Below are 26,562 nucleotides of genomic sequence, written 5' to 3'. Positions count from 1 at the left end.
AAAGGACACATTTCCTCCCCTTGTTGGGGCACTCTGCACACTTCCGTTTCATGACCGTGTGCAAGCAGCAAATTCAAGCGGGGAGGGAGTGAATGCCGCCTGCCTTGGTAAAGTGCTGAGTGCGAGAGCGGGGTAGGACAGCACCGTCCAACCCAGCTCCTCTCTCCCAGATGAGTGCCCTTCCAATTTGCTGCCTCCCTTGCACACGGCCCCCAAATGGATGCATGCCCAGCTCCCCAACCAGGGAAGTGTTTTGATACTCGGTTGCATCACATTCAGACAGATCTTTCCGGGTTTCGGTGCTCTGTCGGCTGCCTGCCTAATATTAATTGATAACGCCACAGAGACGATGTGTTTTGGCTTTGTATTATTTATGGAAGCGCTGGCATGTCATGCTGCATAGCTGATTAATGCCACATGCATTTTTAATGCACTCGTTTTTTATTTTTGTGATCTCCGCTAAGTAAGTGCGCTGTGCATTTTGTCATAGTTGATCTTCCTGGTTTGCTCCACAGTCCTTAGTTTAGCATGCCTCTTCATCTGTTCTTGCTTCGCTCCTGTCTGTCTGCAAAAACTTATTCCGTCGTCGTTCAGTATCCTGGCGTCTCTTCGATTTGTTCTTAGGTTTTGCACAATAGCAAGAACATTGCTGTTAGTATAGCAATGGATTTAGTAAAGGAGACCTTTAGGGACATAGGAAGCTGCCATATACTGAGTCAGACCATTGGTCTGTCTAGCTTAGTGTTGTCTTCACAGACTGGCAGCGGCTTCTCCAAGGTTGTAGGCAGGAGTCTCTCTCAGCCCTTTCTTGGAGATGCTGCCAGGGAGGGGACTTGAAACCTTCTGCTCTTCCCAGAGCGGCTCCATCCCCTGAGGGGAAGATCTTTCAGTGCTCACACTTCTAGTCTCCCATTCAAATGCAAACCAGGGTGGACCCTGCTTAGCAAAGGAGACCATTCATGCTTGCTACCAGAAGACCAGCTCTCCTTTGAAAAGACTAGTGATGTTACCAAAATTTCTGATTACATGGGTTGATGATACACACACTTGTCTAGATTGGAATGCACAGTTGTATTGTGAATCGAGCACCGTTTCCGCCAGACATTCTGCTCTGGCTTCAAACGTTAACTGAGATTCTGAGTACACACATTCAGGTCATGCCAAGCCTGATCTATCAGTCAACAAAGTGTAATACAAACAGGTGGAAAAAAACAAAACGTTGAAAACCAAAACAAAACGTTTAACCCCGTGATACAGTTTCAGTTCTCGAACACTGAAGGTCTAGAGTTAATCACAATATTTTGAAACTTTGTCATTTTTAAAGTTGCATCAGCTTTGGAACTGATGAATGAAGCTGCCATATACTGAGTCAGACCACTGGCCCATCTAGCTCAGTACTGCCTACACTGACTGGCAGCGGCTTCTTCAAGGCTGCAGGCAGGAGATTCCCTCAGCCCAGCTTGGAGCTGCTGCCAGGGCTTGAACCTGGGACCTTCCGCATGCCAAGCAGATGGTCTTTCACTGGACTATGGAATCTGTCTTAGATTGAGTCAGAACACTCTGCACTGACTGGCAGTGGCCCTGCTAGGTTTCAAACGGGATTTTCCCAGACCAACCTGGAGGTGCTAACAGGGATTGAACCCAAGGCCTTACACATGCAGTTCAGGTGCTCTTCCCCTGTGGCTTGAGGGTTTGGACACATCCCCCTCCTGCATTGCTGCAGCTGTTGACCTTGTTGGTAATAACCTCACAGTATTTACATATTGCTTTTCAAGCACAGCAGCAGCCCCCAGAGTGGTCTACAGAGCAAACAGAATCAGAAAATAGTCCCCTCTCCCAAAGGAGCAGACAGCCTAAACATAAACACAAGGGAGACACCAGAAACAGCCACTGGGAGGGACGCTGTGCTGGGATTGGATGGGGGCAATTACATAGGAATCCGCCATATACTGAGTCCGACCATTGGTCTACCTAGCTCAGTATTGTCTTCACAGACTGGCAGTGGCTTCTCCAAGGTTGCAGGCAGGAGTCTCTCTTAGCCCTATCTTGGAGATGCTGCCAGGGAGGGAACTTGGAACCTTCTGCTCTTCCCAGAGCAGCTCCATCCCCTCAGAGGAAGATCTTCACACCTTGGCTGATTAAGGGCCACCTTCTCTTGCCTAGCAAGCCAGAGTTTGCTGGTTCGAATCCCCACTGGTGTGTTTCCCCAGACAATGGGAAACACCTCTATCGGGCAGCAGCAATATAGGAAGGTGCTGAAAGGCATCATCTAACACTGCGCGGAAGATGGCAATGGTAAACCCCTCCTGTATTCTGCCAAAGACAACTGCAGGGCTCTGTGGTCGCCAGGAGTCGACAGCGACTCAATGGCACAATTCACCTTTTTAAATCTTGATTAACAAAATAAGAGGGCGGGGAGTTTGCTGACCCTATGAATGCAAGACACACAATGGTTTGGACAGCCAGGAGGGACGGGCGGGAGGGCAAACCCATTTTGATCAGATGACAAATGCCAAACTACCACTGAGAAAAACATGAAACGCACGGAAGTAAATAATTCCCAGTGACAGCTCCAGCAGTGGAGTGTTATGGGAACTCACTCCTGGAACCCATTTAAAGTTTAAAGTCCCTCTCTAGGTTATGTGTAAACAGAGCTTCATTCACGGGAGCCTTTCATTGATATAGATATTCAAGCTACTCCAGGCGTCTGTTTTGTAGAGAGCAGGTTATGTTCTCCTGGTGGGTTTATAGAGTAAAACGGGGAGTGTGGTTTTTGGCCTTGGATTAGAATTTAAGATGCATTTATGCTGGCATCCCGGAGGGGCTGGGCTGGGTCAGCATGGTTTTCGGGTTGTATAAATAATTGATCTCTGCCCTCAAGGAACATACAAAAGAACAATGCATTATGGAAAAAAGAATCACAGGGGACGATGGAAGAATAAAGGCGACAGTGGGGACCAGTGCACATAAGGTGTGTTTTCAGGGATTAAATGAGGATATGGAACATGGCCTTTTAGGAAGATGGGGCTTTGGTTGAGCACCTGTTTTGCGTGTAGAAAGTCCAAGGTTTAAGCCTTGACATTTCCAGCTAGGTGGCGAGCAGGCAATAGGAAAATCTTCCCTCTCTCTGAGACTTTGAAGAGCTGCTACTGAGCTAGATAACACCAGTGATTTGGCTCTGTACAAGTCAAGCTTGTCTGCTCTCACAGCTCACAGGCATTCATGCACCTCTCTCTCTCACATGCACACATTCAGTCTAACAGGTCCATCTAGCTCAGGATTGACTCTGCACTGACAGGCAGCGGCTTCTGCAAGGTTGCAGGCAGGAATCTCCCCTCCCCCCAGCCCTACCTGGGGATGCTGCCAGGGAGAGCTTCTGCATGCAAAGCAGATGCCCTTTCACAGAGCTACAGCCCCGCCCCTTACAGGTTGCTGATTGTTTTCTGCTAGCTTAGGAACATAGGCAGCTGCTTTATACCAGAGTCAGACATTGGTCCATCTAGCCCAGTGTTGTCTACACTGACTGGCAGCAGCTCCCCAAGGTTTCAGGCAGGAGTCTTTCCCAGTCCTACCAGGGATTGAACTGGTATCTCTTTTGCATGCGAAACAGATGCTTCACCACTGAGCTTATGGCCCCATCCCCTAAGCAGGGGTGGGCAAACTTGGCCCTCGTGGTGGTGTTAAACTCCATCATCCTCAACCACAGTTTATTGTTCTGCGCCTTGTTCATTTATCCACAGCCATAGTAAGCACCCTAACAGATGATCCGAAATTAGTTTTGGCTTTGCAAACAGACAGTAAATTAGCAAGGACGTTCGTGCTTATGCTCCGGCAGAAAGGATTTTGCTAAGACTTTTATCCATAGCAATGCCTTTCTCTGCCAGAGTTGATTTAAACTGTCACTTGTGTGTTCATGTGGCCCGTTGAAATGGGCTGTCTGATTTCTCACGCACATCCTGGCCTTGTAAGATTTGGAGCGTTAAAGTGAACTTCTTTTGTAAACAATAGCTAAAGATGGATGAGGTTTCCACTGGCCTCCCCATAAACGGCAAGTCTGGCTTGGGACTCCGTGATTTCCCCCCATTCCCAGCAACGTTTCATTCTCGTGTTGACCTCATTTGTTCTTTATTAGCCTTCAAGGGTGTTTCAAAATTCTTTTCTTGCCAAATTCATAGAATTTCCAGGGAAGGGACCCTGGAGGTCTTCTCGTCCAATCCTCTTCTCATTGCAGGAGTTTGCACCAGGGGTGTGCGCATGTTTGGCTTGAATCAATTTAGATTCAAATCCATTCCATTGGATAGAGTGGAGATCCACTCAAATTGATTTGAATTCTCCCAAAGTTGAATTGAATTCTGTCAAATTCGGCCGAATTTTTTTCGGCTTTGGGTTAATTTGGATCGATTCGAGCAAATCTCCAGTCTATTCAATGGTTTTGAACTAGAATAATTTGATTTGAATCAATACGAGTGAAATTCGCTCACATCCCTAGTTTACAATAGTGTCCCTTACAGACAGCCGTTGAGCCTCTGTTTCAAAACTTTTAAAGAAGGGGGGTTCGACCACAACGTGAGGCAGATTGTTCCACTATCAAACAGCTCTCACAGTGAAGCACTTCCTTCTTGTGTCTAGCCTAAATTGGCTTCTTTGTAATTTCAACCCATGGGTTCTTCGGAACATTCACAGTGCAACCCTGGTTCCAGTTTCCTCCTGCTCTCCAGCAGGTCAGATTTTATACTATGTCAAGAAGTGTGTTGATGGATTTTATGCATTCCATTTGACTGTATAAAATACTTATTTAAATGTGTACTCTGCAATGTAGAATTGCATCAACTGTTATTTTTATTAATAGTAAAGGTAAAGTTGTGCCGTCGAGTTGGTGTCGACTCGTGGCAACCTCAGAGCCCTGTGGTTGTCTTTGGTAGAATACAGGAGGGGTTTACCATTGCCTCCTCCCACGCAGTATGAGATGATGCCTTTCAGCACCTTTCTATAGTGCTGCTGCCCGATAGAGGTGTTTCCCATAGTCTGTTCCTATGTTCCCATAGTCTGGGAAACACGCAGCGGGGATTTGAACCAGCAACCTCTGGCTTGCTAGGCAAGAGAAGGTGACCCTTAATCAGCCAAGGCGTGACAAGTTCCAGAGCTGCAGACTGGTCTTGTGGTAGCAAGCATGACTTGTCCCCTTAGCTAAGCAGGGTCCACCCTGGTTGCATATGAGTGGGAGACTTGATGTGTGTGAGCCCTGGAAGATATTCCCTTCAGGGGATGGAGCCGCTCTGGGAAGAGCAGAAGGTTCCAAGTTCCCTCCCTGGCAGCATCTCCAAGACAGGGCTGAGAGAGAGATTCCTGCCTGCAACCTTGGAGAAGCTGCTGCCAGTCTGTGAAGATAATACTGAGCTAGATAGACCAAGGGTCTGACTCAGTATAAGGCAGCTTCCTATGTTCCTATGATGCCTTTCAGTATCTTCCTATATCGCTGCTGCCCAATATAGGTGTTTCCCATGGTCTGGGGAACATACCCGCGGGGATTTGAACCCGGCAACCTCTGGCTTGCTAGTCAAGTCATTTCCCCGCTTTTCAACAAGAGTTTCCAAAGTGGTTAAATAGATAAATAAGATGGCGTCCTGTCCCCAAAGGGCTCACGATCTAAAAAGACAGATACCAACAATACCCAAATGTTCAAAGCAGTGCCCCAAAGTAAGGCCTGAGTCAATCCTAACAGAGATTTGCAGGCTGTGATACCCAGCCATCCCTACCGATGTGGAAAAAACCCAAACAAGCATATGACGGAGCTACGGAGAAGAAGGGGGGGGGGAAACACACGTTACTATAAATAGAAGAAGATACTCCAGGGAAGAAATAGGAGATATTAGAACAAAGGGGGAAAGAAACCAGAACTGACAAGAGCCCACAGGTCTGCTTTCTTTGATTAATTTGAGCAAGTGTGTTTACAAAAAGGTGTTTGGAATGAGAATCCTTTCTCTTTCCTCCGTCCAGCAGTCAGAAGATGAAATCAGATTTATTTTAAAACAAACAACAAACAACCTTGTTATCGAAGCAATTTATAATTCCGAGGACAAGAAAAGGGTTGTGTATGTGTGTATGTGTATGTATAGAGGAGGCAGAAATCAAAAGATGCTGTGCACCGGTTTCTCTTCTTTGCTTGGCCTCTCTTATGTAACACAGTCTGTTTCCTGAAGCATTATGGAAAAAAGGCACATGTTTAGGGGAAAACATAGGTGGAGTTACAGAGTCATTGCGTGAGTCAATTACTCACCACTCTTGAATAACATTCTCTTCATCTCTGACAAGCGCCAGGCTACCAAAAACAAACAACAAGAAACCCGCCCAAGATACTGTACCTACATGCATATATTATGCCACATTTTATAAAAGGTAAAGTGCACCTTTTGGTGTCTACTCATGGCGACCACAGAGCCCTGTGGTTCTCTTTGATAGAATACAGGAGGGGTTGACCATTGCCTCCTCCCACACAGTATGAGACTATGCCTTTCAGCATCTTCCTATGTCACTGCTGCCCAATATAGGTTTTCCCCATAGTCTGGGAAACATACCAGCGGGGATTCGAACCGGCAGCCTCTGGCTTGCTAACCAAGTCATTTCCCACTGCTCCATTAGGTGGCTTCACATTTTATACAACAGGAGGGGAAAACCCCACCCTGTATTCTAGCAACGGCATTACCCAATCCCATAGATTTGACGGATACCTATGCTCATTTAGGGCTGAGGGAAAACACTCTGCACATGCTCAGAGGTGCTGGGAAGCCCTATTCCAAGGAATCTGCCTGGAAAGCCGAAGAATGGTTCTGACAGTTCGGGGATTTCTCAGGCCCTGATTGACTCCCAGTTCCTGCTTCTGATTGGGTCTATGTAGGATTTCCAGAGCAGAACAAGTTCAGATTGGGATATTCTGCATACCCCACTGACATTTCAACAAGGATAACGGGGACATGCCTCTTAATGTGGTGTACAATTCTGGAAAGTGTGGCATGCATTCAGGGGAGGTTCCTCCGGGGGCACCACCAAGCTGTCTGGTGGTGACTCAAAGGCAAGAACCTTCTCCATGGTTGTCCCAGGACTGTGGGATGCACTCCCTGCTGAGAGTAGAGCAGATCCATCCCTGTTGGCTTTCAGGAAACAACTGAAGACACATCTCTTCAGCCAAGCTTTTTAGTTCGCTGGTGTTTTTTAATGGCTATTTTAATCTGGTTCTTATATGCTTTGACGGTTAAATTCTTTGTTTTATTCTGTAAACCGCCTAGAGACTTCGGTAGTGGGCGGAATAGAAACCAAATAAATAAATAAAATACAGCTTGGCTGCAGGCATGCCATAAATGGAGAGCAGATCATCAAGTTGCACGCAGAGGCCGTTATTCTGGATGACCAGAGCGGATGAACCCAGCTTGGATCCTCCTGTGTTTCACAGACGCAAAGAGGAATCCACTTGTGAACAATCTATTCTCATAGCAAGGGTTTCTCCCTGAGGCCCCCCCCCCACCAATTATGCATGGCTGAAGCCTGGATTCCACCCCGCTGTATGTTATGCAAGACACCAAATGGCGCAGCGGGGAAATGACTTGACTAGCAAGCCAGAGGTTGCTGGTTCGAATCCCTGCTGTTGAGTATGGGGAACACCTCTATCGGGCAGCAGCGATATAGGAAGGTGCTGAAAGGCATCATCTCATACTGCGTGGGAGGAGGCAATGGGAAACCCCTCCTGTATTCTACCCAAGACAACCACAGGGCTCTGTGGCCGCCAGGAGTCGACACCGACTCGACGGCACACTTTATGTTACTTTATATGTTGTGCACTGCATAATACCTAAGTATTATGTGCATGCATTAACATGGAGATGCACTAGCGATAGCATGCATCCACCCACTTGGAGATTTAATTTCTAGAGATGCTGGGGAGAGGGGCTGAATCCTGAAGCACGGCAGCTCCATAAGCTGGAGCGAAACGGCCCCGGAGTGCAGGGCAAGTCGTGGCTGTCCGTGACGAAGCTCAAATGCGTCGCGAAGTTGGCTGCAGTCCACAAAAGCCACAATAAATCGGTTAGCCTTGAAAGTGCTCTTCTTGGTCTGGCTTGATATTTACTGCCAAACTGGACATGACTGTGTCTGGTGGGTGTCTGGTGACCGTAAGCCCAGGAGCTGGACCCTGATTCATGGTAGCTTGGGCAGTTCATGTGAAGGGGGAAAAAAATGAAGCAGGCAACTTCAGGAAGCGGAATAGGGGTAGCAGCTTACCGGGAACAGATTCCAGAAAAGAGGGACTGTCCCTAATAACTGCAGTCAGTCAGAGCCTATGCACCTGTAGGTTAAAGGGGCCATGTATTTAGTATCTAGACCTGGGGTGTCAAACTGTGGCTTTCCTGGGAGTTCTAGGTCAACTGGAAGGCTGAGTTTTGACATGAAGTTAAGTACTGGTTATACCTGCATTTACCCAAAAGGAACAGGACTGGAAGTTTAAGATAACTTCCCAAACTTTAATTTAAAAAACAAACAAACCTGGAAAAACCCTAGTCTTGGATTCAGGCAAATGCAGTAGATTAGATAGGTTGTGCACTGCTGTGCATGTGTTGAACATAACATGTGAATAACTGTGCATGCATACAGATGTGTGCATATGTGCACTGTACGTAAAATGTGGGTGCACTGGACATCATGTGTAGATAGGTCTCGTGTTCTGCTAGATTTGTGTCTCCGATTTCTCTTTTCTCAGTCGGTCCCCACCAGTGTTCTCCGTAAGGGGGATTCTCAAATGATGACTACAACTCCCATCATCCCCACCTGCAATGACCTTTGGCTGGGCATTATGTCAGCCACATCTGGGAATCCCCCTTACAGGGAACACTGGTCCCAACCTTGCATTCCCAAATGTTGCTGGGAACCCAGACTCGGCCATTGTGGCTAGGGATGATGGGAGTTGTAGTCCAACAATGTCTGGGAACCTAAAGTGGGGAACCTCGGCCCTAAGCTGCAGTGTTCCATTGCTTCTTTTCGTTGCCTTCTGGGTGAATTAGCAAGTCTCAATATATGGCGAAGAGAATTGGCAAGAGCAGCGAGAGAGCATTAACAATGTATAGGGGTATCGATTTGGCACACTTCTGGAGCTGAGTCGTAATGTTGCAAAACAGCTTCTGGCCAGGGGCTGGTTGGCTTTCCATGGTGTCCGCAACAGGTCACCATATATGACCCTTGCCGCTCAGCCGCGAAAACTACAATAATGCCACACCTCGGAAATACTTCTGCCACGGTGCCGTGGTCTTTGAATCAGACGAACAGGGTGTACCACCTCCCAGAAACCGTTGTGGCAGCAGGAAGTTGATTTCTGGAAGATGACCCTTGTAACTGTCACGCCGAAGGGGAAAGTTTTCCAGTTGTTGGTAAAGCTGACCTCTCTCTTGACCTTTCAGGGTAATCAACCTGGGAGGGTTTGTCTCGGGGTTTCCGATTCTTCCTTTGTAAATATACTCTTCACTCCGGTGGTGGAGTCGCTTCGGTGGTGGCGTGGCTTCGTTTCATTTCCTCTACTCTCCCCTGCTCCTGATTTAACAGGTGGGGATTTTTTTAAACTGTGCTGCCCTTAGCAATAGGTGTGGCTGAGAAGTTGAGTTACCCATCGGGATTTCTGCCGTTCAGATCTTCGCCCTGCCATTAATTCACCAGCTTCAGACAAGTCGTTCCCTCTTGAGCTCATCTGCAGTACTGGAATATTAAGTTATTGATACACATTTGTATACCACAGTTCATTCTAAGACCTCTGGGCAGTGAACAACAAATTAAATAGAGCAGGTAAAACAATAATACAACTTCATTTAAAAACCCACGAAAAATCAACAGCAGCTACAGCCATCTGGGAAGCAGAGAGGTGCTAGTCATTAGCCAAAGGCCTGATATTGACCTGCTTTACAAGGCTGTTGTCAGGCTTGCTGAAGATAACAGAAATACCGTGACATGTAACTTGCATGTCACCTCCCCAGAAGTGGAGATGGCGCCGTAGATCAGTGGTAGAGCATCTGCTTGCATGCAGAACGTCCCGGTTTCAATCCCTGGCAGCATCTCCAGGTACGGCTGGGAGAATCCCTGGAGCATCTCCAGGTACGGCTGCCTGAAATCTTGGAGAGCTGCTGCCAGTCAGTGTAGACAAGACTGAATTACATGGACCAAGGGTCTGTCTCAGTATAAGGCAGCTTCCTGTGTTCCACTTCGAGTAGTCTGAAGAGCTACATAAATGCCAGGTATTGTTGTTTCATGGTGCTGATATGTTGTGGAAAGGAGGGCAGTTTGGATGCTTGTTATGCTAAGGTGGCACAGTTGGTGCAGGCTCCTGACACATGGGAAATTGTGCGGTTGTGTGTGTCAATTCTTTGGGCAGTCTTAATCCCATCAGCAAATCCCAGTTTTATGGGGGTCGGTCTGTCGATTTGCTTAGATTCGAAAGATCTCGATCTACCCTCCGCTATCTGAAAATGGGCACCGAGGGGATCAGGGTGAAATTTCACATTCATGGTGCTACCACGGAAAAGGCCCTGTCCCTAGTATCTGCCAATCAAACATCGGCTATGGATGAGCTGCACAGCAGGGTATCTGAACTCAAGGCATGGGCAGATTCATGTGGGTGAAGGCATTCCTTTAGCTAGCTGGTTCTCAGACTGTTTGAGAGATAAAGGTGGTCAACAGCAGCACTTTCAACTGAGATGAAACTTAAACATCCAAGCGGACGTCAGCTGGAGCTGCAGTTTGATGGCTTCAAAAAAACAGAGGATGGACAGTTACAAATTTGGCTTGTGGCTGACGGGGAGCTGTTTCCTTCCATGCTGGACACCCAAGGTGCTAGCTAGAATTTATGCATTATGCCGGTGTCACTTCTGGCTCACAATCTCTGTTGAGGAAGCCAGGGCGGGCTATGGATAATAAATGACAAGCTTCCTTGTCTGTCCTTAAGTGTGTTCTCTGAGTTATTTCTCCCCCTCCATGCACGGTGTCCTCTTCCATATCTGGCTTCCTGGAAGTTTGTGCATGTTGAACGACGAAATGCCTTTCGACGTTGGTAAAAACTATCTCTGGCATCTGGTGGTTTGACTTTGTTCTTGCCCTCTCAGCTGTTCCCTTTTGGATAGGCTGGTTTGGGCCAGGAGGCTTAGGGGAGGAGAGCTGTCTTGCATGAATGAACTGAGCACGACTGGTCCCCTTTGCTAAGCAGAGTCTGCTCTGGTTAGCATTTGGATGGGGCACTACATGTGAGCACTGTAAGAGATTGCCCTTAGGGGATGGGGCCGCAGCTTGGTGGTAGAGCATCTGAAGGTCCCGGGTTCACTCCCTGGCAGCGTCTCCAGGTAGGGCTGGGAGAGTCTTCTGCCTGAAACCTTGGAGGGATGCTGCCAGTCAGTGTAGACAACACTGAGCTAGATGGACCAAGGGTCTGACTCAGTATTAGGCAGCTTCCTATGTAAACAATGCAAGTCTGCCTGGCCTCTGCAGCTCCTAGCCAGCCTCCTTGAGCAGTTAATAGCAATAGCAATAGCACTTACATTTATATACTGCTCTATAGCTGGAAGCTCTCTAAGCGGTTTACAATGATTTAGCATATTGCCCCCCAACATTCTGGGTACTCATTTTACCGACCTCGGAAGGATGGAAGGCTGAGTCAACCTTGAGCCCCTGGTCAGGATCGAACTTGTAACCTTCTGGTTACAGGGCGGCAGTTTTACCACTGCGCCACCAGGGGCTCATCATCAGTTAAGCTTGTCCGGGGAGGAGATCTGGTCTTGCTGTAGTGATCCTGAATTGTCCCCTTTGCTGAGCAGGGTCTGCTATGGTTTGCATTTGTAGGGGGGCTACATGTGGACCGTAAAGAAAAATCCCCCTTAGGGGATGGAGCTGTATCTCAGTGGTAGAGCATCTGCTTGCATGCAGAAGGTTCCAAGTTCCCTCCCTGGCAGCATCTCTTGGTAGGGCCAAGAGACACTCCTGCCCGCAAACTTGGAGGGCTGCTGCCAGTCAGTGCTGAGCTAGATGGACCAAGGGTCTGACTCAGTATATGGCAGCTTCCTCCGTTCCCGAGAGAGCAATCGAGAATGGACCTCGTCTAAGGAAAGCGGCGGCAAAATATTCTGGAGCAACGTATTGGCCTTTAATGTCTTGGGGCCTCCGTCCTGCTTGCGAGGAAGGGGAGACTAGCTCAGACATGGCTTGGGATCGGGGCTAGCCCAGGAAAGGGCGAGGAGGGTCCTTTTGCTCCTCAATAAGCACTTGATTTGCATCTGGTCTCTGCTGGGTGCAGAGACCGGCCGAGAGGCATTCTGCTTGGCCATGTTGCTCAGTCTTGTCTACACTGACTGGCAGCGGCGCTTTGAGGTTTCAGGCAGGCGTCTCTCCCAGCCCTGCCTCTTCGGTCCAGTGGTATGGACAATGACCTGTTGTTGTCGGACAGTTATGGGTCCCCACCCACCCCCCCGCCAGCCAATCTTGAACTTAAAGAACAAGCAGCCTCTTGGTATTTTCCATCTCTGGAGGACAGGTTAGGGCAGAGGAAACACATGCAGCGTCGGAGAGGCGGATTAGAGGCTTCAGCCATGCACAGGAGTGGCGTGGGGAGGGCTTGGTCAGTGAACTTTGGTCCGAGGCCAGGAATGTTGCAAATATGTCCCTCATACCAGCTGTGAAATGTTGGAAAGGCTGCCATGATGCAATGAGCAATGAAATGTTTTCTCAGTTCACATGTTACCAGGAAGAGAGGGTTTTTTCCCCTCCTTCCTGCGGTGGCCTTTGCCCTGTGGAACTCCCCGCCTCAAGAGATCCAGCTGGCCCTCTTCCGACCACTCTTCTGAGGCTGCCTAGATGCTATTGGTTTCAGCAAGCCTTTCTCTGGCTCTCTTAATTGAAGCATAATTTATTCCTTCCGCTGGCTGAATTTCCTTGGTCTGGAGAGCTAAATGGATGGATGGGGCAATGAATCTCTGAAACCAATGAATCAAAGCACTTATTCAAACAGTGCAGAATTAAGTTATGGAATTCATTGCCCCAAGATTGGCAGTGGCTTTAAAAGGGGAATAGACACATTTATGGTGGATAGGCCCACGGATGGCTGTTAGAGCTCGACAAGCTAAATTGAGCCTCCAGCTTCAGGGGCAGCTTATCTCTGAATACTAGTTCCTGGGGGTGGGCAGACTACGAGTGAGATTTATTGCCTCGGTCTGGGATCCTCGGGGCTGTTGGAAAGTGGCCAGCCGTTTCTTTCTCTGTACGCAGGGCCCTGGTGCTGTGGGTGTGAATTGGGACAACGTACAGTGCTCACACATGTAGTCCTCCATTCAAATGCAAACCAGGGTGGACCTTGCTTAACAAATGCCTGCTGCCACAAGGGAGCCCTCTGGCTCTGCTGCTCCTTGGCACATGCTCAGTGATGGCACCTCCGACCTTGTTTTTCACTTGCACACGAGTAGAAAACAGAAGTGTGTCCGGCTCCCCGAACGGGGACCGGAGGCTTCTCCTGCCCTCATTCAGATTGTGCAAACCAGACCAGTCCTGGAGTCCTGGACTGACTCCGCATAAGGCAGCGACATGTAGAATCGACACGTCCAGGATCCTGGCCACCTCCTCGGGCGTTCGAGTGTGGGGGGGAAAGCACCTTGAAGGGCGCCCGGAAGCTGCTGGAGACGCATCCGGGGCCCTTTTCCTCCCTGCATTTCCGATGAGCCTGGGCAGAGCAGGAAGCCAACGGGAGGCGTGCTGTCTCTCTGCAGCTCTCCTCTCCCCACTGCCAAGTCCTCCGCTTGATTGCGCAAAGCAGTCCTGGCATATTTGGGCAGAGGCCTCCGCCGAAGCCGTGACGCAGCAGAAAGCCGGCGAGTGCAATGCAGCAGAGAAACTGGGGCTGCTTTCTGTCGCCGGGCCAACGGCTGACGTGGAAAGCACAGCCCTGAGCCCATAATTGCACAGCAGATGCCCGGTCTCTCTCCATGTGCCTTTTCTGAGCTGGTGGGCTGGCCGGCATAAGCTCTCTCTCTAATGGGTGGGGAATTGGAAGATCTGGTTGGGCATCTCATGCCTGGGAAGGGCTGGCCGGTATTTCTCTAGCCAGACAGGTTTTTCTGCCGCTTGACGGTGTTTGCTTATAGTTTTTTTGGATTTGAGTATGGTAAACCTGTTAGAAATGGGCAAATGGCACCGGATTAATCATTAGGCTGGCAATGCTGTCGGGTTAGAACTGCAGGTCAGAGCCGAAATGAAGTGCGTGTTAAAGGGCTGTTGCTTCAGATCGACTTTGAAGAAGCACCTTTGCTCTGCTGTGTGGTGGATTCCTTCCATACGTCAGGGAAATAATGGCCTTGCTTGCAGATTTTTTCCAAAGGGCCATTTGGGCAAAGCTGGAGAGGAGAGCCGGTCTTGTGGTAGCAAGCCTGACTTGTCCCATTAGCTAAGCAGGGTCCACCCTGGTTGCATATGAAGGGGAGAGTAGAAGTGTGAGCACTGGAAGATCTCCCCCTTAGGGGATGGAGCCGCTCTGGGAAGAGCAGAAGGTTCCCCCTGGCAGCATCTCCAAGACAGGGCTGAGAGAGACTCCTGCCTGCAACCTTGGAGAAGCCGCTGCCAGTCTGTGAAGACAATACTGAGCTCGATGGACGAATGGTCTGGCTCAGTATATGGCAGCTTCCTATGTTCCTATGTGCAGATCCCCTTCTAAGCATTTGAGGAGTTGCCCCCTCCTATTTTACTGCGCGCCCCCCATCAGTGTCCCCTGCACCAGGAATTCCTGGATGTTGTTGACTACGACTCCCATCATCTGCAGTTACAATGGCCTTTGGCTGGGGATGATGGGAATTGGATTCCCAGACGTTATTGACTATTTGTTACAGGGAACATGGCCCTCAACCAAACCTAATAACAATGCATATCTTCAGTGCTCAACATATATCCTTCCAAAGTTTTTCTCTTTTCCCCCGCAAGTGAGGAGTTGCACATATCTCCACCCCTGCATGGGGCAGGGGGATGAGGTAGAGATCCCAGAAAGAGTAGACCAGTAGTGTAGAGTTTTTTACCTAGACCTCGGAGAGGAGAAGTGAAACAGCACCCAGCACTCTATCTCCTCTTTCTCGTTTTTCCTCCTTCAGTTACACTCTCCTTTTGTTTCTTCGTCACCTTTGCCTCTTGCCTTCTAGCTGCTGTGCCTCTGAGCTCCCTCCCCATTTGCTTCCCTCCCTCCTGGATCCTCTTTCACCGTGCCTTCCCTCTTCAAAATCAGGAATTTAGGGCCCGTGTGAGATTTTAATCCCAGCCAAACTGTCAACTCTGTCCCTTCCCTCAGAGATGCTGAGCTGTGAGCATTCCAACAGCTCTGCTCACTGAGCAAGTGGAATGTTAATGAGCATTCCATGCTGCCACCCCAGCCCATCCAACAGCAGCAGAGACTCCACTGTCCTGGGAGCAATACAACACAGGGTTGCTATGATTGTTGTGTGTATATATACACAATATTTCTGCATGTTGCTCTGAGCTTTCAAAAGATGAGCAGAATCAAGTCTAGGTCTTCACGTACTTGGAACCAAAGGGTCTTGGGCCTCCTCGAACTGCTTTGCTTGACACATGCCTCGTTTTGCCTCTGTCCCCCGCCTCAGGTGGATTTTTTTATTTTGGAAAATCTTCTTCTTGTTGAGCAATAAAGCAAAAGGCCTGTTGAGGTTTAGAACTGAAGCCTGTTCAGACAAGGAACGGAACAGCTGCAGATCAGAAAGAACGTTCCCTGCCATTTCTCCGTGCAGGAAAAGGCAACTCCCAAGAGTGCTGGAAAAAAGAAGCAGCTAAAAATGGGACTTGATTTCTTAAAAATCTAGGCTGAAAGACTCGGGCTGGGTTCAGACAACTGAGTAAAGCATGGTTTATTCGGTTGTGTATGCCACCCGGGACCACCTGCTGCCTCCTCGCTTTTCAGCTTGTCCCTAGAGCTGTGTGCGAACCAGACATCCATGGGCGAATGCCCCCAGCCCTCTGGCAAGCAGGACGTCCAGCCCCACACAGGACTCTTCCCCTGATGTCTCATTTGTCTGGGGGCCTAAGTCTGGGCAACCCTTGGATTAGAGAAGCGGTCCAAGCTGTAGCCTGAGTGGCTCACCCCGTGGGCCAGATGTGCACGATGCTTTAAGCTCATCCCAGCTATTTCTGAGATGGGGTGTGTGTGTGTGAGAGAGAGACAGAGAGAGACAGCGATCCCATATAAAAGTGCTTTGAGGAAGCGGTTGCAATTCAGCCGAGTTCTGCTTGCTGTACAAGCTAGAAGCGTCTTTTAAAGTGCTTTCCCAAATGTCAGTCCCCAGATTCTGGCCGGCAATTGAGGATGCACAAAAGGAAGCACTTCTTCCTGCGGGGTGTGGTGATGGTCACCACCCTGGGTGGCTTAAAGAGGGCTTAGACAAATTCACGGAGGAGAGGGCTGTCAATGGCTACTAGCTTGGTTATAGGCCACCTCCAGCCTCGGAGGCAAGATGCCTCCAAATCCCAGTTGCAGGGTAGCAACAGCAGGAGAGAAGGTGTGCCTTCACCTCTTGCCTGTGGGCTTCCCAGAGGCGTCTGGTGGGCCACTGTGGGGAACAGGATGCTGGACTAGATGGGCGTCCTTGGGCCTGATCCACCAGGGGCTCTTCTTCAGATTGTCCCCCCCTGTTTTCTTTTATAAACCTAGGAACTGGCTTTATATTGAGTCAGATGCTTCTGTCTAGGCCAGTATGATTGGCTCTGGCTATCAGACGATGACCCTTCAAGGTCTCTCACCTCCCTGCTGCCTTGGATCATTTTAGCAGGAGGTGGCTGGGCATTCAAGCCCCATGCTCTGCCACAGAGCTACGTCCCCCCCCCACCCCGGCAAACAGGGATTCTGAGCGTGCATTTTGCAATGGTACAGCCTGGAGTGTCTCCGTGCCAGGCTGGCCATGTCGATTCCCGCAGAATCGCACGAGGGGAACCTTGCTGTGTCGAGATGCAGATTCAGTTCTCGGCCCACGTCGGTACACACGGCTCTGTTCCGCGGGCTCCGCTGGATGCCCTTTGGCTCCTGGCCTGATCCCTTATCGGCGGAGTAACAGGAGGGGTGCCTCTGACGCGTGCGCGCAGGTCCGTTGTGGGTGGCTCAGATAATCCCTTTTTGTGTGGCGAGAAGCGGGGAGGGCTTCTTTGTGCGGCCTCGGGCGCTTGAGGCGTTTGTCCTTGCCTGGAAGGTGAACACCTGGCCCTGCGTCAGCTGGCAGAGCGGCCCCGCCCGCCCACAGAAGCCTTGCAAGGGCAGGGGGTGGGCCTGGCACGGCTGCGTTGCCTCCTGCCTGCGAGGGACGGGGATGGCTCGGCTGCTACGCCGCCTGGGGGTGCAACCTTCGGTCAGGAGGGCCAGTGCTCCCTGCAACAGGGACTCGCGGGTGTGTTTGACTGCAGCTCCCATCGCCCCATGCTGCAAAGGCCTTGGGCTGGGGATGGTGGGAGTTGGAGTCGACAGCATCTGAGACTCCCTGTGGCAGGGAACGCTGGTCGGGACCTACGGCTGGTGATAGCCGGTGCCAGAAGTCCCTGAATTTTCCACGAGGAATTACACTTTAGTCTTGGGTGTACTTTGTTCCAGGTTTAGTGCTGGAATATGGCATCTTTGGGCAGCTTGCTGGTCTCCAGTGTCCTGGCTGGGCTGGCTGCTGGTCAGAATCTTGAACCTCCCTTTGACTTATTATTATTTTTCCCTTGTGCTTTAGACCAGAGCTGGTCTTGGAGCATGGGCTCTCCTAAGCAGGGTCTGCCTTGGTTTGCATTTGGATGGGTTGACTACATGTGAGCACTGCCTGTTGTAAGATCTTCCCCTTCGGGCATGGGGCTGTCGTTCGGTGGAAGAGCCTCTGCTTGGCACGCAGAAGGTCCCAGGTTCACTGCCTGGCAGCATCTCCAGGTGGGGCTGGGAAAGATTCTTGCCCCTAACCTTGGAGAGCCGCTGCCAGTCAGTGCAGGCGATACTGCGACAGATGGAGCGACGGCGTGACTGGGTAGGAGGCAGCTTCCTAGATTTCTGTGGGGGGAGAGGGTAGCACCCAGTGATGCCACACCAGGGGCCTTGTTAGAAACCCGTATGGCAGAAAGTGATGTTTGCATTGCCGCTGAGTGAACTTCAGCATTGCTCTAAGAAGAGTTGCCTCTCATTCTGCACTTGGATTAAAGCTAGGAAGCTGCTTGAAATGTTTTGTGCAGAAATGCTCTTGCTTTCATAACAAGTTTCCCATGTGTATGCTGTATGCTAAACTCACAGTTTGAGCAGAATTTTTCAGATGATTAAGTTTTCTGGTGGGCGCTTGTTTAACAAGGTACAGATCTCATAGAAGCCGCCTTATACTGAGCCAGACCTTAGCTTAATATTGTCCACACTGACTGGCAGCAGCTCTTAAACCAAGGTTTCAGGCAGGAGCCGTTTCTCAGCCCTTACCTGGAGATGCTGCCAGGGAGTGAACCTGGGATTTCCTACATAGGAACATAGGAAACTGCCATATACTGAGTCAGACCATTGGTCTATCTAGCTCAGTATTGTCTTCACAGACTGGCAGTGACTTCTCCAAGGTTGCAGGTAGGAATCTCTCTCAGCCCTATCTTGGAGAAGCCAGGGAGGGAACTTGGCAACTTCTGCTCTTCCCAGAGCGGCTTCATCCCCTGAGGGGAATATCTTACAGTGCTCACACTTCAAGTCTCCCATTCATATGCAACCAGGGCAGACCTTGCTTAGCTATGGGGACAAGTCATGCTTGCTACCACAAGACCAGCTCTCCTCTCCTACATGCAAAGCAGATGCTCTACCACTGTGCCATGACTCGGGCTCTGTGCAGAAATGATGACTGATGTGCAGAGCTGGCCAGGGGTGAAGAAATGTTGGCTCAGTTTATCCTTTAAGAGTTCCTCCTAGGTTTCCAGACCCTTCGCTCTAGCTGGTCTTGTGGTAGCAAGCACAACTTGTCCCCTTAGCTAAGCAGGGTCCACCCTGGTTGCATATGAATGGGAGACTACATGTGTAAGCAATGTAAGATCTTCCCCTGAGGGGATGGAGCCGCTCTGGGAAGAGCATCTAGGTCCCCAGTTCCCTCCCTGGCAGCATCTCCAAGATAGGGCTGAGAGAGATTCCTGCCTGCAACCTTGAAGAAGCCACTGCCACTCTGTGAAGACAGTACTGAGCTAGATAGACCAATGGTCTGAATCAGTATATGGCAGCTTCCTATGTTCCTATGTAACCCGTTTCAGTTTATCACCATCCTTAAAATGTGAGGCCCAGATTAGACACCGTATTCCAACCCCAGGCCACTTCTTGAACCTGTTTGGATCGGTGGGGATTTGAACCAAAGTAAACGTCCTTTGTTGGAGGCCTTCAGCTCTTGTGTGCAATGGGTTGATCTCCTTAAAATGCCTTGGGGGCACAATCCAAGTCCGTGTGGTGTAAGGTGTTAGGCTAAACGTGGAGCGACCTGGGTTCAAATCCCTGCTTAGTTTTGAAGCTCTCTTGGGCCATTTACCCTCCCCAAATGGTTGTGAGGTGAAAGGGGTGTGTGTGTCTTGCATCGTCCTGCCCTTCTTGGAACCCCATTACTGAGCAGTCGTGCATAGGAGCGTGCTGTAGAAATAAAGGATTAAAACAGCGCTCTTGCTGGTTTTGCAGATTTAGGGAAGTGTTTCTATGTGTGGGCTTTCTTACCTTTTCAGTTTTACAAGATGCTTTGTTGAGAGCTGGGAGGCTTTCCTTTGATCAACATTTACAGAGCAGCTTGTACATGGGTTGTGAGAGGAGCTGATGCCTTGTAATGTGTTAATGGTGAGTAGGGTGTGGGGAAACACACTTTCACAAGGTGCTGAGTTGCCTGAGTGGGAGGAGACAATGTTGGCAGTGGCTGGGTAGAGTTCAGGCGCAGTGGTCCCTCTAATTTTAATTCATCTGAGGGCAGAATGAGTTTTGTTCTGGGCAGCAGTATCAAGGCAGTGTGTGTGCATATGCATTCAGAGTGGGGCCTTCCTGATTCAACCGGAGCGGGATCTAAAATGAACTGAGCGGACATTAAAAAAAATTGTGATTGTGCGCCCGTGTGCACGCCTTACAAGGAACATTGTTCAGGGCTATACCTATCAGAGGAATGACAAATATATACTTAAATTCTTTTGTTGTTCAACACACAGCAAATAATAACATTAATATAGGACAAGGTACAACCACTTGCAAAATTAAGAGGGGGTTGGAGGTTTTGCATAACCAAGAAATAGGCTTATTCACACGGCCATTAACTGGGTAGAACAAGCATCCTACCCACTTTTGGAAGCTCTGTGCACTCCTGATTTTTGGCCGTATACGTGAAAAGCAAGGTTGTCGGAGAAGGGGAGCAGGACTGTCTACTAAGCATCGGCTGGGTAGGATGGCTTTTCTTCCTGCCTCGTTCAACAGCTGGAGACAGACTCTAGGTAGAATGTTCTTGAGTTCACACCTTTCAGAAGAGCACTCCATTCCCCTCAAAGGAGACCCGTCCCCTGGGCACTGGGCCTAGTGCAGCACTGCACGGTGAAAATGGTCATCCTCTGGGCAGAGAACTCAGCTTTGGCTGAAGCTTCGGTTGTCGGGGGCTGCCAACGCCTCCTGCAACCGCCCCCCCCCCGCCTTACAGTGAAGAACATGGATTTAAAGGGTTGCCTTTTAAACTGGAGGCAGTGTTAGCTCTAATGTTTTTCATCGCTGTGCAGAATGAGTTTTGATCTGGGCGGCAGTATCAAGGCAGTGTGTGCACACCTGCATTCAGAGTTGGGCCTTCCTGATTCAACCTGAACGGGATCTAAAATGAACTCAGCGGACATCAAAAAACTTGTGTGCATGTGCACGCCTTAGAGAGAACACTGGTTAGAAGTGGAGGCCTTCTAGTGCCGCCTCTGGAAGGTGTGTGTGTAGAGTTGCCATGCAGCTCCATCCGGGTTTCACCCAGATTATTTAGCCCACCCAGATTCGCCCGGATTTCAGCTTTCATTTTGTAGAAGTGGAGTTATGGAGTCGCTATTCTGCTCAACTGCTGGACTTGGATTAAGAGAGGAAGAGCACAGGAGGCTTGCTGGGAGGGTTTCACTTTCACAAGTACAGTAATCCCCTGAGGAATGTTGCCTTGTTTGTTATCAGCCTGGGATCTCTATTGGGCAGTTGAGAAGATAGCTTGCTTTTGATGTCACTACCTGCCTACCAGGCTGTGTATTATAGTGTTTAAGGACTTTCTTGGCTTTACATTCAATGCATGCCTACTTAAAAGTAAGCACCATTGGTTTCAATCAGATCTTCTCTCAGATAAGGGTGTACAGAATTGCAGCCTTAATTATAAAGCTGTGCATTGTTAATTGTTTGTTCGATTGCTGCTGTTAATATGCCAAGGAAAATGGTCTGTCCAAGATATCTTCCCCAACTATTGTGGGTCGATATCCAGAGCAAATACAAATCCACTGGAAATTGCAGCTGCTAATTTGCATATGCCGTTTCCAAGCCAATTTGCATAATATGCAAATTAGGCACCTGGATTTGGAAAGCCAGAATATGACAACCTCACGTGCTCACGCATTTTTTGCACAAAGATTTTTAAAAAGATTTAGAGAGAACACTGAGGCCTTCGAGTCCAACTGCTGCTTAGAGCAGAAGTCTAAATGGGGCCAGCGTTCAATAGCTCTTGCCCTGAGTTTACATACATTGTTCTAGTTTTCCTAACAAGAATTAAGGAGCACCCACGTGCCTGTGAAGTTCTAGCCGACTCTTCCCAGAATTTTAAAATGAGTGTGTGCAAGTATTGATGCACGTATTCTAATGGTCTTTATTTACTGGGGAGAATCTGTCTCCCTCCTGTCCCTCTCCCTGGTAAATTGCCGTGGTGCTGCTATTTTTGCCATTTTGGGATGCCTTGTTAGAATAGTTTACCATGCTACCATGGCCATCCCTCCAGAGTGGTTCTTCCCAGCAGGGATGCTTGAAATTGAGTCTCTGGATAGGGGTGCATGCACACATGGATGCATTCTTGTTATTAGTATGCATGGATCGAATTGCACATGCGTGAACCCTGAGGCTCCATGTACTGTGTGCAGTATGATGTTTCACATGCTGGAGGGGCACATCTTGAATTGGGGGTGGTGCATTGTAGGGCAGTGGTGGTTTGCTGGTATAAGGCGCCGCCTTGGGCTTTAGTGGAAGAGCATCTGCTTAGCATGCAGTTGGCCCTGGGTTTGTTCCCCGGCAGTTACTGGTGGGAGAGACTCCTGCCTGAACCCTCGAAGGAAGGTAGTCCGTGTAGGCAATGCTGAGCTGCCGATCAGTCCAGAGACAGTACTGAGCTAGATGGACCAAGGCTTGGTATAAGGCAGCTTGCTATGTTCCCATGCATGCAGATGGTCCCAGGTTTAATCCCTGGTGGGTAGGAAGCTGCCATATACTGAGTCAGACCATTGGTCTATCTAGCTCAGTATTGTCTTCACAGACTGGCAGCGTCTTCTCCAAGGTTGCAGGCAGGAGTCTTTCTCAGCCCTGTCTCGGAGATGCTGCCAGGGAGGGAACTTGGAACCTTCTGCTCTTCCCAGAGCGGCTCCATCCCCTGAGGGGAATATCTTCCAGTGCTCACACATCAAGTCTCCCATTCATTTGCAACCAGGGCAGACCCTGCTTAGCTATGGGGACAGGTCATGCTTGCTACCACAAGACCAGATCTCCTCTCTACATTTCTAGGTAGGGCTGGGAAAGACTCTTGCCTGTGGGGGGAAAAGTGATATTAGACATTGTTTTGACTGTGTTTTAATAGTTTCAACATTTTAAATTTTAATGTGTTAATCTTTTTCTTGGTTTTTATTGTCTTGTAAACCATCCAGAGAACTCGCGTTTCGGGCGGTATAAAAATGTGATAAATAAAAAATAATAAATAAACAAACAAATAAAACATTGGAGAGCTGCTGCCAGCCAGTGTAGGCCGTCCTGAGCTAGATGGAGGAATGGCCTGACTCAGTAAAAGGCAGCTTCCTATGTTCTTCTGCAGATGATGGATACGGCACGCAGCGAATGGAACGGAGCCAGGGGCTGGCCAGCCTGCAGCTGTTGTTGGACTAGGATTCCTATCATCCCCCATACTCTATTGCAGATGGGATGATGGGAATTGTAGTCCAGCAGTTGGCAAGCCTCCGATTGGCTACCCCCTAGAGTAGAGCCTTCAGCAGCGGGGCCATTTGGCAGTAGTACCTAGTGGGAGAACAAGGGTCTTCCCAATGGATCCTTATTTTCATGTGCGAAATGTTGGTGGGGGTGTTAATAACTGTATGCAAAGCCTTTTCTCGCTTTTCTTCTAATGAAGAAAGATGCTGTTGCTTCCAATATTTTGCTGTGAGCATGCAAGCCCTGATTATGAGATGGCGGATTCAATTTTGTGTTCACGTTTCCACTGCGGTTTTAATATGTCCCCGAAGCAACACAAGCAGACTAATAGCCAAACACAACCAGCCACGTCTTTTTAAAAAAGAAACAAGAATAGCCTTTAAAAATTCTTTATATTTCTTCATGTTGACTTCTGTGCCAGGTTCATGATATCTCCAAGAATTTGAATTGGAAATTTTATTGCTGAGTGATAGGATCACGTTTAGTCGATTCTTTTTAAATGTTTGCCCAAATTAAACCACACATTATCTCAGCAGTGCACATCTAAATTGAAAAAAAAAACCCAATATGCTAAAATTAAATAACCACGTATTTAGGTGGGCAGGGGTGGGGTGCGGAATCATTGTTGCAGGACAAGGAAAATATTGCTTTCAAAAACCAAAGGACAAGAAATCAAAAGTTCTGGCTGGTATCCAGGAAAGTTCACCAAGTTGCTTACGTGACTCTTATGTTTAAATGCCTTTCATGCAGAATAATATCAGATTCTGGTTTGCAGAGCAGCTCTGTGAAATAAGGACAATTTTTATTTTTTCATACACCGCTCTTCAATTTAAAAAAAGTCCTCAAAGTGGTTTATATAGCATAAGAAATGAAGGGGGGAAAGAATTATTGTCTGTTTAGTTTAGTTTTACACACACACACACACACACACACACACACACCCCTCTCTACCCCCAGCAAAGGTCACTGGGGAGATGCTGTACTGGGCTGAGTGGGGTCAATTGCTTTCCTCCCCCTGATAAATCTGAGAGCCATCGCTTTAAAGCTGTCTCTTTGCAAAAGTGATCCCCACACCAAGTCAGGGACTAGGAAAGCCACCTAATGCTTCAGTGGGGAAGTAACTTGCCTAGGGAGCATGAGGTTGCTGGTTCGAATCCCCGCTGGTTTGTTTCCTATATCGGGCAGCAGCGATCTAGGAAGGTGATGAAAGGCATCATCTCATACTGCATGGGAGGAGGCAATGGTCAACCCCTCCTGTATTCTACTAAAGACAACCACAGGACTCTGTGGGTGCCAGGAGTCGACGCCGACTCCATGGCACAACTTGATCTTTAGGAGGGCCTGAAGATGAGGTGACAGTCTAAAAAGAAATGCCAGGGAGATTGCTGGGAGTGGCCCTAGCAACAGCCTCTAGGAGGGATGGATAGGAACAGTTGCTCTCCCCCTGAATAATACAAGCAAGCTGCCACTTGAAAATATGCCTCTTTTGCCCAGGCAGAAGGAGTGGAATAATATCAAACTTTATTGCTTGCAGTGTGACTCCATACAATGAATACAATGATAGTGGTTTAATTTGAGGATATCTATTTTTTTAAATTGCTTGGTTTTGGTATGGTATTTCTAAATGGTATTTGGAAACAAAATATTTACAGCGGGAAAACAAAACATGACTCCTACAGTTGAAAGCCGGGTGTTTTGATTACTGAACTGCTGTTTTGAACCAGTTTCACTTTGAGTGCAAAGTTTTCATTCCAGTTCCAAGCAACCGAAAGGTGTTTACATTCCAGTTTCGTTCTGATTCACTGAACACCGCCCCCCCCCCCGCCCCTGGCCGCTGTTGGAAGTGGTTTTGGGCTCAGATTGGGCTTGACTCTCTGCTTTTTTGTGTTGCCGATATTTCGGTGTTTCCCTACGCTTCTCCTGATTTTTCATATGCTGCTTAATCTGGACTGCTAGGTCTATTAATGACTATCTTGTGTGGTTCAGGTGTGTCTTTTTGCTTTTTAAAGCAGATTTAGGTACAGGTTTGGCATCCAGGATGATCGTGAAAAATTACTTGTATTACTTGACTTGCTGCCAACTCTGACCAAAACTATTCCTGGAGATCCCCCCCCCCAGTATTTCCCCCAAGTGTCAATCCTCAACAATCTCCTGGCTCGCTTTCAAGAATCACTTGGGCGTTGTTCGCACAACAGGTGTTACCGTGAGTTTACTGCGAGTTTGATGTTGCCCCCCAAAACCCACTCAAAAGGTGGCTTTTTTTAAAACCCTGGATATAAATCTGGCTACATGCTAACGTGCAAAAAAAAAACCCCGAACCATGTGTGAAGTGCTCCCCGATAGCTTGCAGGGATTTCAGGGTCAATCTGGCCGATATGTGGACGCACACCCTCTATTCCGGAGGAGAGGCATGCGAAAAGTCTGGTGTGAGAAACGCCCTGGAGATGGAAGAAGATTGCTGGGCAGTCCTGGAAGGTTGGCTGCTCTAAGGCACCTGAGTTTTGGCGCTTGAAAGATTCGGTTTCGCTGTTGCTCTCTGCACCCATTCCTCTCCTGATAAGCCACGTCTCGACTGGCGAAAATGGCTCTGTCAGTTGGTGCTCTGATTCAGAGCACTCATGTTTAGCCGTGGGCAGTTCGTAAGTGCTTTATTGAGTCCTGTTCGTGGTGTGTAGCATCTGTCAAGATTGAGGACCTCCAGTGGTCTAACTAAATTGTCTCAGCTGGGGTTTCGGCAGCAGAGAGAGAGAACCGTGACCTCTCTAAATAGCCTTGGTTTTCCCTGTAGGGGTGGCTGGATGCTGGAAGAGAACAGCTCAGCAGTATTGGTTGACTCTGGGCCTGTAGACAAAGGACTGCCTTCATTTATAGTACTCACTGCAGCAGCTTGAATCTTTTCCCTATAGATGGCCCAAATGCATCGTAACGGTTGGGAAAATTAAGGAGGGTGGTTTAAGTGATGGCACGGACCTGTTTTAGCCCATCCTAGCTGCTGATGGATTAACTCCCTGCATCATGATCTGGAATTGCACTCAGGAAACAAAGCATTTTTTTAAAAGGAAATGAATGGGGGGAAAGCTTGGGTTCCTCCTCCCCCTCCCCGCTCCTGTGCCTAAATTTGAAATCCAGGCCTGGTTGTGCACCCTAGTAGATCGTTGAAGAGAACAACGGGGTCTGAAGCTGAGCTGGACTTTGGCACTTTAAAGGTTCAGTTTTGCTGTTGCCTGGCAGGGGAGACCCCTTGATCATGAAGGACGTTTTCCCCAGGGTGAGGCTCGTCGGTTGCACTGCGGGTGTGCTGACCCCTGCGTTTCCCCAAATGTGGGAAACTCGACTGCATAATTGGTGGTAACAAGCATGAATGGTCCCCTTTGCTAAGCAGGCTC

At 48.8% G+C, this 26,562-nt stretch overlaps 1 protein-coding gene and 1 non-coding gene across 2 annotated transcripts in view; both read left to right on the top strand.

Moving 5' to 3' along the window:
- Nucleotides 1-26,562, top strand: part of MEGF9 (multiple EGF like domains 9) — a 77,224-nt gene that overhangs the window by 19,436 nt on the left and 31,226 nt on the right. The gene's annotated exons all lie outside the window — the stretch shown is intronic.
- LOC128339140 (U1 spliceosomal RNA) lies at nucleotides 26,393-26,554 on the top strand. Its single transcript, XR_008312867.1, has one exon. It is a non-coding gene; the product is annotated as a U1 spliceosomal RNA (small nuclear RNA).

Source organism: Hemicordylus capensis, chromosome 17 (assembly GCF_027244095.1).
Source record: "Hemicordylus capensis ecotype Gifberg chromosome 17, rHemCap1.1.pri, whole genome shotgun sequence".
Taxonomy (NCBI): domain Eukaryota; kingdom Metazoa; phylum Chordata; class Lepidosauria; order Squamata; family Cordylidae; genus Hemicordylus; species Hemicordylus capensis.
The sequence above is the reverse complement of the archived record's forward strand: the minus strand, read 5'-3'. Positions and strand labels throughout refer to the sequence as shown.